General features: G+C 38.0%; 1 non-coding gene across 1 annotated transcript; it reads left to right on the forward strand.

Moving 5' to 3' along the window:
* Positions 1-1,254: 1,254 nt before the first annotated feature.
* On the forward strand, positions 1,255-1,327 carry TRNAK-UUU (transfer RNA lysine (anticodon UUU)). The gene has a single exon. It is a non-coding gene; the product is annotated as a tRNA-Lys (tRNA).
* The last annotated feature ends 11,418 nt before the right edge of the window (positions 1,328-12,745 follow it).

Below are 12,745 nucleotides of genomic sequence, written 5' to 3' on the forward strand. Positions count from 1 at the left end.
TTTTATTTGAAATTTATAAAATAACTAAAATATAAAAATAAAGTATAATCACAAGTATATATCATCCACGAAAGAATACAAAATTTATTTTAGTAAATTTAATATGGGAAAAGAATGGGGTCTTACTATGGAGTTACCTTTTGACATTGTGGTTTGCATGATTGCTTCAAAATCTCTCTCCTCTATTATGCTCACAAAATAAGACTCTCAGCTATGGAACAAGATACAACGCTAAAGAATGAAACTCCTCCTCGTCCTTGTGGCATGGAATTTAAAATATTCTAATAACTGTCTAGGGTTAGGTTTTGATTTCCTCAACCCTCAATTGTGATAAGGTTTTGGACTTTTTAGAATATTCTTGAAAGTTCACACGTGGCTAGCAAGCCCCACATGTGTGAGTAATGGGGTGTCAACGTGGCATCCACTCATACCATGGTGATCAATAAGATAGGTCAATTTGCTGGAGGCATAACTTTCACATACGAACTTAAACTGGAGTGATTTTTGCACCATTGGAAATATCAATAAGATAGGTCAATTTGTTGGAGGCATAACTTTCACATACGAACTTAAACTGGAGTGATTTTGGCACCATTGGAAATATCAATAAGATAGGTCAATTTGCTGGAGGCATAACTTTCACATACGAACTTAAACTGGAGTAATTTTTGCACCATTGGAAATGTATCAATGTGCATATCAACATTGAGAGTATAGTACACGCTTAAGAAGCTACAACCAAAAAAATATCATTTGATGCTTTAAAATAACTCCAAAAAATTTGGACCTTAAATTCCAAATTAAAAATTATTATTAAAATTGATCTTACATACCAATTACTCCAGTGTTTTCACTAAAAACACCAAAATAAATAACAAATTATATAATAATTTTATTTGAAAAAAAAAATACACCACCATCATACTACTCGATAATAACCAACATCTCATTTTAACGAAATTATATTATTCAAAATATTAAATATTGCGAATAAAACTTATTAAAATGAAATTATTCGAAGTGTTTCGTGATATCTTCATAAATGTTTGTTGTTACGGTAATGATTCCATTTTTTGTATTAAAGTAAATGAAAGTCTTACCAATTTAACAACTTCGTTATGTAAAAGTGCATTTATCTCTGAAACCCTTTTTAAAATCTAAACGTAAATATGAATGCTTACTGAAGTTGGTTGACTCTGATTGACATGACATAATTTTATGTTTATAAAATGGTCGTTCAAATTAAAAGCACCAGCCGTCTTAGCTCAGCTGGTAGAGCGCGTGGCTTTTAACCACGTGGTCGTGGGTTCGATTCCCACAGACGGCGTCAGTTGTTAATACTCTTAACCTTTATTCCAGTAGGCTATAACTTTAAGCAAGTGGACGTGTTATTTTAAAATATAATAAATATATATATATTTAAATTGATTAAGCAAGTGGACTTGTTATTTTAAAATATAATAAATATATATATATATTTAAATTGATTAAGCAAGTGGACTTGTTATTTTAAAATATAATAAATATATATATATATATATATTTAAATTGCTTATTTTAAAATATATATATATATATATATTTAAATTGATTAAGCAAGTGGACTTGTTATTTTAAAATATAATAAATATATATATATATATATATTTAAATTGATTAAGCAAGTGGACTTGTTATTTTAAAATATAATAAATATATATATATATATATATATATTTAAATTGATTACGCAAGTGGACTTTTTTTTTTCAGAGAAAAAAGCAGTATAGATTATATTAAGAGCATATAATGGTCAAGTGTACATAGTGAGAGAAGGCCTCAGCCACATGAGCGGAATCAGTAGAGCAGATCGAGCATATAATGATCAAGTATACATAGTGACAGAAGGCCTCAGCCACATGAGCGGAATCATCAGTAGAGCAGATCGAGCATATAATGATCAAGTATACATAGTGAGAGAAGGCCTCAGCCACATGAGCGGAATCAGTAGAGCAGATCATTGTGTATGGGAAAAAAAGATCCCCAAAAGTTTTGGACCTGTTGATCAGAAGGTAGCATAAGAGATCTGGAAGTAACATAATAGAGACATGCGCAGATTAACACAGAATAACTGGAAACATATGCAGAACATATCAGAAGATCACATAAGAGAGAGAGGGCCAGCTCAGTCCGGCGGCATAGACCCCGAAATAGTAGACAATATGGAGTCCAGCGGCCAAACGCAGCCCTGGAAAATCCGACCATTTCTCCACTTCCAGATGTGCCAGCAAGTTAGAATGAAGAGAGCATGCCAGTTGGAGCATTGAGAGCCCCACCATGAGAAAGCTTCCTGAACAAAAGAGAACAACTGGTGAGGAAAAACATAAATCAAGGAGAGCTCATACCAGATAGCAGAGGAGGCAGCGCATTGAAAGAACATGTGATTGTTCGTTTCCGCCTCCGCCAGACAAAGATGACATATGCCGGGACCGTTCCATCCTTTCTTTTGTAGAACTTCCCAGGTGAGGTTCTTGTTGGAGAAAAGAAGCCATGAAAAAAGGATAGATTTGAGAGGGCAGGGGGCTTTCCAGAGGTTGACAGGAAAGATAGAAGGGGAGGGAGGGATATCAGCTGAGAGGACAGTGTAGAGATATCGGACAGAGATGGGAAGGATTGAGTTTTTGGGGGACCAGATCAGATCGTCCTTCGTGCCCAATTGAAGGATCCCACGGTGAGAGAATCTGTTGGTGAATGAGAGCCAAAGAGGGCGGAGAGGGGGAGGGATGGCTAATTGGTGGTCATTTTTCCAGATAGGTTGAAGAGAGGACCAAGAGTCTATAAGTTTGTTCTAGGTGAAAAGACCCCTAGATTGGATAAAGGAGAGTAAAACCGGTGGGATCATGGATTCTAAGTTATATAGAGTAGGATCTATGCCAATGAGGACACATGAGCCAGAGAAAATTGACCATTTTAAATTCTTCAAAAAAAACGATTGGAGCTTTCTGAAACTGTGCCAAATGGGGGAGCCATTCCTGATGCCGAGAGAAGACCGTCTGTACCAGTATGCCAAGTTTCTGCCTTTTAGATACTTTTGGTTGATGAGAGTGCTCCACGGACTGTTCCCAAATATGGCCCTGTGTAGAGATTTGCAAATAAGCGCTTTTCCAAAGAACTTCATGTTGAGAAGGCCCCATCCACCGTTCCTTTTTGGTCTAGTGATTAAATCCATCTTCACCAGGTGAATTTTAGCCTGATACGATCGACCTCCCCATAAGAAGTTAGCAGCAATGGACTTCATCTTCTTCGTGACGGAAGCCGGAAGGAGGAAGAGGTGGCCCCAATAGACCGCCAGTTGGGAGAGCACCGCCTGTACCAATATGAATCTGCCAGCAAGGGACAGAAACCGCATTTCCCATCTTGAGATCTTGTTGTAGAAACGGTCAATCAACCAGAGCCAGTCCTGGCAGCGGTATCCCTTCGCTTTTAGGCGGAACCCCAAATATGAGAAACCATCCATTATCGGAGCAAGAGAAATACCAAAACGATCAGCGATCCACTGTGCTATTATAGGGTTTGTATCATTATGATATAGCACTGATTTCCCATTATTAATCTTGAGGCCTGTGGCGGATTGAAACTTCTGGAAGAGGACAAAAAGACAAACCCAAGTAGATTTGCACAGCATTGCAAAGATTAAGATATCATCGACGAAAAAGTTGTGGGAGAGAGAGACGTTCCTGCAAATCTTGACAGCTTTGCATCTTCCTTGAGCAACAGCATGATTGATCTGAGTACTAAGACAATTCATCACCAAAATAAAAAGGAGGGGGGAGAGAGGGCATCCCTGGCGGAGCCCTCTCTCAGCTTGAAAGAATGTAGATGGGATTCCATTAATGATAACCGAGAAGTGAACACTTTCGACGCACGCCATAATCCAGCAAATTGCCGGAGGCCTTAGCCCAATCTTAGCAAGGAGGATTCTGAGAAAACACCAATCGACGCAGTCAAAAGCCTTCATAAGATCGATCTTGAGAGCTGCAGCATCAATGTTCTTGGTGTAGATGGAAGAAAGGCACTCCTGAGCCATGGCGACAACATCGAGCAAGTGGACTTGTTATTTTAAAATATAATAAATATATATCAGTAACGATTTTCCGGCTCATAAAACCATGAAGCGTGCTCTTTGGATCCGGTTTCTCCCGGTGTTCAATCTGTCACGGTCCCTTCCATCCAATTGCGTGAGCCGAACACCAATCCCTTCGGTTCCTCATAATAATAACTCCTTATTTATGATTAATAATAATATCATAAATAATAATAACATTGACTATGATATTAGTAATAATAAAAACAACCATCTCTATAATAATATCACCGCAGAGATGGCAGATCTCTGCGGTCTCTACTTGTCTTTGCGGTGTGATAGATCTGCCGTCTCTACTTGATCTGCCGTCGGTGTGATAGATCTGCCGTCTCTACTTGTCTCTGCGGTGTGATAGATCTGTCGTCTCTGCGGTGAAACGAGATCTGCCGTCTCTGCGGTGTGATAGATCTGCCGTCTCTGCGGTGTGATAAATCTGCGGTGTGATAGATCTGCCGTCTCTGCGGTGTGATAGATCTGCGGTGTGAAATATATATCTGCGGTTGCCTTTTCCTTTACTTTCTATCTTGGGAATCTCACTGTGGTCTCAGAACCAGTGTTGTTCGATTATGAGTTTGAGGCCGAAAGGCCATTCTGGTCAGCGACGGATGAGACCATTGCTCGTGAGATTGTGAGGTTATCGCATCAGCGCCCAGGTCCCAACGGTCATTGTGTTGTAGTTTTATGGTCGAGAGACCATTCTTATCCGCGCCAAAGGGTCAAGATTATTCTTGGAGGCGTCTTTTATCAATATTCAAATTCTTGAATGATCACGAACGATGATTATATATACGGTATAGATCTGCCGTCTCTGCGGTGTGATAGATCTACCGTCTCTGCGGTATAGATCTGCGGTGTGGTCTCTGCGGTGTGATAGATCTGCGGTGTGGTCTCTGCGGTGTGATAGATCTGGTGCAGATCTGCGTAAAATATGGCTCCGAGCTTCGCAAAAATAACTGGTGGCTCATCCGCCTCTGGAGGGCAATCTCCTGCCCATATCGTAAGTGAAGCCCCAGCTCCCACTATCCAAGTGGTCCAGGACTCACTCGATGAAGCTTTGAAGTTCTCCGAAAGTGCCCTAATTTGCCGGTTCAATGGTTTTTGGCCGCGGCTGATAGCACTCCACAATTGGATCTCGGAGGTATGGAAGCCTATCATTTCTGATGAAATTAATATCTACCCCTATGCTAGAGGTTTCTTTATAGTAGATTTTGAAAATCCTGAAAGCAGACAATGTATTCTAGATTCCGGCCCTTGGTTTTGGGAAAAATCAGGCCTATTCATGAAGCCATGGAACCCATCATTCGATCCCTCTACAGCAGTGATAACCTCAGCACCAGTTTGGGTGAGATTGCTAAGCCTACCCTTGCATCTCTGGAATCTCTCCTCGCTAAAAGCCATCGGAAATGCAATTGGGAAATTTTACTGCAGGTGCCCAGAAACAGAGGAATATGGCAGAACCACCTATGCACGCATCTGTGTGGAAATGGATTTCAGCGCCGGATTCCCAGCTGAAATAAACCTAACAAGTAAAGACTATGTGTGGAACCAGAAGCTTGATTATGAAAGTGTCCTCTTCAGATGTCGATCGTGCTTTGAGACGGGGCATCTAGCCAAAAATTGCCCAAAAGCCTCTGAGAAAAATTTTGCTAGAAAAAACCACCACAGATCTACATGGTGGGAAGGAGCACAAAAAGAACACTACACTGTCATCAAAGAAGAATATTCTATAGAAAACTCTGAGTCACAAGAAATCAAGGAAGAAGGAAACAACTCTCAAAGCAAGCAAGGAGAAAGCCCGCCCCAACAAATCAACAGTTATGAGGATTTGAATACCGCAGAAAATAAATCTTCATTTAACAGCAAAGCAGATCTCCTAAACCAAACTTCTCCGACTATAGATCGCGAAGCTAAGACAACAATGTCCCAAGAACCAGAAGAGATGAAGGAGATGCAAGACAAAGAAAGTTGGAAGACCGTAGAGAAAAGAAAGAAAGCTACAACACCAATCTCGCCAAGAAAGACGAGGAGCCAGACAAGTAAAAATTAAGAAAATTGTAGGTCCGATAGACCAATTTGGTCTCAGTGGACGTTAACCATCATCATCATCATCAATAACATCAATCTCAATAATAATATTAATAACAACATTGATTATGATATTATTAATAATAAAAACATAACATTAATCTCGATAATAATAAAATAATTCTCAAAAATTTCTTTCGACCTTTTTATAATAAAGTTGTTAATCGTTCCAGTTTTTTTTTATCCTCTGGTTTATATTTATTTTTTAGAAAAAGTTTAAATTTTGCATTGCTTTTAGAAAAATCCGAGTGGAAGAGATTATTTGTGATATTGAATTCAGGATAAGGGAGTTACCTACCACTACTAAGGATATCATAAGACAAGACTGTGTGCTTGTCTTGAAAAAGGCTAAACTGCAATTTTAGCAAACTTGAGTTTCAAGCTCTCAAAGCTTTAAACAATAACAAAGACATCGTTGTTTTTAAAGGCAATAAAAGGAGAGTTGTCGTTATCTTAAATAAGGATGATAGCCAGAGAAAGATGTTAGATCACATTTGTAATAGAGGGAGCTACAAAAAGCTTAATAAGAATCCTTTAAAGAAGATTTCTAAAACAATTGCTCTAGCCATAAAATCTAGTATCACTGTTAGTTCTCTTAGCCATAAGTTGATTGAAAGTAGCCCTCTCACTCCTAGGATTTATGGGCTTCCACATATCCACAAAAAAGGGGCTCCCATCCATCCCATTGTCAACACCATTGGAGGGGCGACCTATCTTCTTGCTAAGTTTTTAGCCAATAAGCTAAAACCTCTAGTTGGTCAAACTGAATCCTTTGTCAAAGATTCATCTTTGTTTGTCAACAAATTAAAGGGTATAAGCTTGGATCCAGGGGATAATTTGGTGAGTTTTGATGTGGTCTCCTTGTACACTAACATCCCCATTAACAAGGCCATTGAAGTCATCAAGCACATTACGGATCCAAATACAACTTACTTGGTTGAAATTTGTCTTACTTCTACTTTCTTTAGTTTTGAAGGTGAATTTTTTGAACAAACTTGTGGCATTGCCATGGGTTCCCCCCTTTCCCCAGTGGTGGCCAATTTGTTCATGGAGGACTTTGAAGCTAAGGCCTTCTGCTCTGCTCTATTCCAACCTAGCCTTTGGAAAAGGTTTGTGGATGACACTTGTGTCATCTGGTCTCATGGTCAAGATAAGTTGGAGCTCTTTTTCCAGCATCTTAACAATCAATCTAGTTCCATTAAATTTACTATGGAATGTGAAATTGATGGCAGCCTACCTTTCCTTGATGTTCTTATTTCAAAAAGAGATGATGGTTCTTTCTCCCACCAAGTTTTTAGAAAGAAAACTCACACTGAACAATATCTTCATGCTAATTCACATCATTTCCCCACTCAAAAGCTAGGTGTTCTCAACACCTTAGTCACTCGGGCATTGCGAGTTTCTGATAAAAACCACCTCAACAATGAAAAAACCCATCTCCTTAATGTTTTTAATACGAATGGTTACCATAGACGTTAGTATCTTACAGCCTTCCTTAAGACTGAAAAAGGTCCCAGGATCAAGAGATATCTTAAAGATCGGTTTTCGAGGGTACATCTTCCGTTTATCGAAGGAACCATGGACAAGATTGCTAAGTTTCTGAAGGAACATAAGGTTCCTTCGACATTTAGGCTCCTAAACACATTCCGAAGCTCCCTAAGATCAGTAAAGGATCTTGTGAACCCCAAAGATGGGAAAGATGTTTATGTCATCCCTTGCTCTCGTGGAGCTCCGTATATTGGTGAAACTAGATGCTCGATTAATCAAAGGATTCATGAGCATGCAATTGATATCAAACACGGAAGGCCCCGATCCCCTGCTTTTCCAGAACATACAAAGAATACAAAGCATCATATCTACATTGAAGAAGCCAAGGTCATTGTAAGGATTGATCATTTTCATCATTGAAAGTTTAAGGAACCCTTGGAAATTGAAAGGAGGCCTATCGATTTGAATAGAGATGATGGTTGGAGTATTAGCAGGAGTTGGATATGTGCCTTGTCTTCCTAAGTTGTTTTTTTTTTAGCACCTCCCTTTTGATTAATTCATTCTTTTGATTTAACTTATATTTTATATTTGATTTTATTTATTCATTCATTTACTTTTTCTTATTATTATTTATTTATTTTATGAGTTTTATTGTTTAGAATAATTATTTTTGACCTTATTCGACCTTCGGTTTTATTAAAATAATAATACTAATAATTTTAATTTAATTGTTTACAACTAATAATATTGATTCATAAGTTGTTGGTCGACGTTTCGAACCATCTAATGTGGTTCATCCTTAGGACAAAGGTGAAAAAATCAGTCAATTAGAATGTTTAAATAGCAGAGATGCATCAAGTTCCAAAGTTAGTCGTTAAGAAATAGTTGTTAGGAATTAGTCGTTAAAAATTAGTTAAATAAATTTATATATATATTATCATTTTGTTTTGTTTTGTTTTGTTTTTTTGTTTTTTTCAATTAAAATAATATTGAATTCAAATTAGTTAAATTAAATTAATAATAATAGAATAAGAAATAAATATTTGTAAATGTATAATCATAATTAAGAATAAGTTTAATCCATTTTTATCAAATGGTTTTTAAATAAAATTAATAATATTCAACAACAAAAAATTTCCTTTGGAAAAATCATAATTTTATTAATGAAAACAAAATTACATGTTGTAAATGCTTACAAAGCATTCTGTCAAACCAGTCAAGACTAGTGATCACATAACCAATAATTAAAAAACTTTAGCATGTAGAGAAACAGGTTACCCTTTTCTCCATTTCTTCTTCTCTACTTTTCGCCATTCTCCTTGAGATGGTGTGGGTGCTACAAGTTCTAGTTGATTCTCGACATCTTTTCTTGGATTTTCCTTATCTGGGTTTGAGCTTTCTGATGCATGATGACGTTTGATACCCCCTAGCTCCTTTACCTCTAGAATCCTTTCCGCCTGCAATGTTGGTTCTTAGAGTTATGATACTTCATGATTTAATTCCTCCTTTCCTGTACTTTCATGTGGATGCTGGTCTTTTTCATTGGTAAAGGGTTCCATTTCTTCTTCTTCCTCTTCGTCATCGGGAAAATGCTGAGGAAATTGCCATCCTTTGGGTTGCTTTCTCGGTTTCTTCTTCCTTCGTGATTCTTTCTTGGCATCAGGGCATGTAGATTGAAGATGACCTGTCTGTCGACATATTCAACATCTAAATGTCATGTTCTCAAAATCAAGGAATTGTTTCCAACACTAGTTGTTATGATTGAAGAGAATGTGATTTGGAAAACCCTTGCTGAGATCCAATTCCACACAAATTATGGCGAATGTATAGATCCTTTCTTCGACTCTTTGTGTATCTATTTTGATGTATCACCCTATTGACGAGGCAAAATATACCGCCAACAATCAGGGGGTTTCCCCAGTGTGAAGTCCCAATTAGACCTCACACCATTTGAGGTAGGAGCCCCATCAGATATATGGGCTAGATTGCCACCATGAATGTTTCTGCTCTTGGTTATCATATGAGGAGGTGTTAGAGGGGACAAGAACGAAATGCCCAGACAGTGAAATAAAATCAGCCCAAGATTGACGAACTGCAAAAAGAGGTACAAACAAGTCTCAACAGCAATAAGAAGAGGTATGTCATGAGAGAGATCAGTGAGCCAAAACCCAATCAAACATGCATAAACAAGAACATGCCAAAAGTTAATTGCAAAATAGTTCACAATAGATCATTGACATGGAAAGAAATAATTAAACACAGATTTGAAAACAAAACGTACATGCAACGCCTATGAATAAGTTCATAACATATTGCATGTATGAAAAGCACACATAAAAATACAATGAAAATACTAGACAACCAATACAACCACCATGAGTAAGCATGGGAATCAATGCCAAACAAAAAGAATATCTTATTATTGCTGCTACAACTTCAAGTACATATCTTGCAATTGGTCAAAACCTAATAGTGGAACATGGGTTGCTCATACCATTGTCCAATGCAAAACCCTAACCTCACTACAACTCCACCCTACTAGCTGCCAAGAGTTGAGTGCCTCTAGCTCTCAAGCACAAATCAACTATCTAATCCTAGCCTCAACTCAAGTGCTAAATTCCCTCCCTAACGAGGCAAGAGGGCACATTTATAGGGATGAGGTGATTGTTCACCCACTGTGATCCTTGACCTCCCCACATGACTCTTGAACTTCCTCACTGCTCTCTCATGCCTATTGGTTAATGCATCCTGAATTGATCTCAATAACCGCCGAAATTATGATGATAACATTTGTACATTGATAGAAGAGAGAATGTGAGGAGAAAAGAGGAGTGTCGAGAAACCCTAGGGTTGGTTCATTGTTGCTGACATTGTTGTGACAACATGAAGACCTGCATGAATGGTTGAAATTCTTGATATTGTGCCTTGCTTGCATCCAATCATCTCCTATCGTTATGTTCCTGACATTTCCACCATATTTTAGGAGGCCGAGTGTACCCAGTTTCGTCGTCGATGAAAACACAAGTTGTGAAGCTTCTGTGAAAGATCCTAGCTCCCTTCATCTAGGTCGACATTCTTTCTTTTCCTTGTTATCTGCAAGCATAAAAAGTGCATTATCCATATACATATTGGCAGACAAATAATACTATCAGAAATATTAAACAATTGACTCAGGGTGAAACACCAATTTGGACCCCTATTTAGTCCCTTTCAGCACCACAGTGACATCAATGAATTTGATTTCTGCAAGGTGTCTCTGGGCTCCATAATGTTGACATAAATTCCTTAGAGAACTATCCATATCCTTTAGCTTGGACCAATCTCATCCAATGGTGTTTAAGGTGAAGGTTCTAAAGCTTTGTTATCTTCTATGGAGGAAGTGTAGTGCCAAGAGGCATATAACTTCATGGAATTCAAGATTTAACACTCTAATGCATGTTTCCCACTTCCTTGAATCTGTTGTTGGACAACCATGAAGATTCCTTAGTAATGCTACAAATGTTCAATCGTAATTCAAGCATGGCATCTTATAAGCGAAACCAAAAATGTAACTTCCATAATTTCGAATAAGAGACAGCTCAAATAACAACACTGATCTTCCTTACCTTGTTTCCCTGTAGCGTGACCCTAACTTCCTACAACACCTGGAAATACGAGAGTGGTCTATATTTTCCTCATGGAACCCTTTATCTTTGTACATGATATAATGGTGGTCACTTATAAATTGTTGGCATGCAGCGAAATGCCTTGTCGTTACGATATTGAGGATGTCTCCTTCTACCATCGGTAGTGCTATCCAGAAGTTAGTTTGTAACTAGTGCACCGCACATTTATCAATTTGTCAACACATTTATCATCCATATAAACAATCATGTGCACAAATGCCATTTGCTTCGTGTTCCCAAATTTTTTCCAACAAATCTCTTTTAGTAATTAATATAGTAAATTTTTTTTAATTAAAATATTGAAGTGTTTAGAAATGGATTCTAGGTACTTAAAATTATGTTTGACAGTTATAATCTCTTTTTTTTCTATAATTTATCATAAACATTTAAAATTCTAAAATTTAATCACTGTAACTTAAATTTTTAAAATTTTATCATAATCTTACCAAAATTTCCATTATTTTCTTAGCTAATGTGTAACTTCTTTAAACAACGCGCTTTTCTAATAACAAATCTTTAAACAACGCGCTTTTCTAATAACAAAAACGGTCGTATTTTATAATGAACACGAGGCCTCGGGATCAAATAGGACGGTGTGCTCTCGAGAGTCGTTTGGGCACGCGAAACCCTAACAAATACCACCATATATTTTAGGGGCTCTCAGAAGCGACCGGTTCTTGGTTCGAACCTGGCAAAGACATGTGGAGCTCATCCGCTGACTTGCCGATACTGTCTGACTCGTCTGTCCAACTCCATGTAATCCCCCGTTGAGGTGTCTAAGATATTTATTAAAGTCATCGATGTGTGTGCTGCGTGAGGCACTGTTTTCTTGACGCTGTCTGATGTTATTTTAAAATCGAAACCCTGAAGTTTTCATTTCGATGTTGATATTGTGCAGTGCTATGCATCTTCTTCCTGGACATGGAAAAGGCCGCCAAAGATCGCTTCACGGATGCTTAGTTTGCGTGTGGTAGGCCGTCCGAAGGTTGATTTCTTTGCTTCGAAATTCTTTTAACTCAGATCAAAACCTTGTGCCATGCCAGGATTTCACGGCATAGAAAACACGGCGTGTTGTCATGCTTTAGATTTTGTTTTGTTATGATTGTAAATGTCCTCGGTAGAGCTCCGTCACGAGATAAACGTCTGACTCTGTCAAGAAACTGCGAGGTTTTTATCATATTAGGTGTATATAGCACACAGATAACACCTTCCCTATTTCAGCAAAGTTTGAACTGTTTAGTGAACTCTCCCGTTGATTTCAAGAATTTGCCAAAAAGACTTTGGCCGGGCATCTGTTTGAATGCTTGTCGTAATCTTTTAAGCTCTTCCTGGGGTGTTATCGTCTTTCATGGCCGGCAATGGGAGATTTGAAGTTCAAATCTCG

This window comes from Pinus tabuliformis, chromosome 6 (assembly GCF_031772625.1).
Source record: "Pinus tabuliformis cultivar Carrire ecotype Pingquan chromosome 6, CPIR1, whole genome shotgun sequence".
NCBI classification, from domain to species: Eukaryota; Viridiplantae; Streptophyta; class Pinopsida; order Pinales; family Pinaceae; genus Pinus; species Pinus tabuliformis.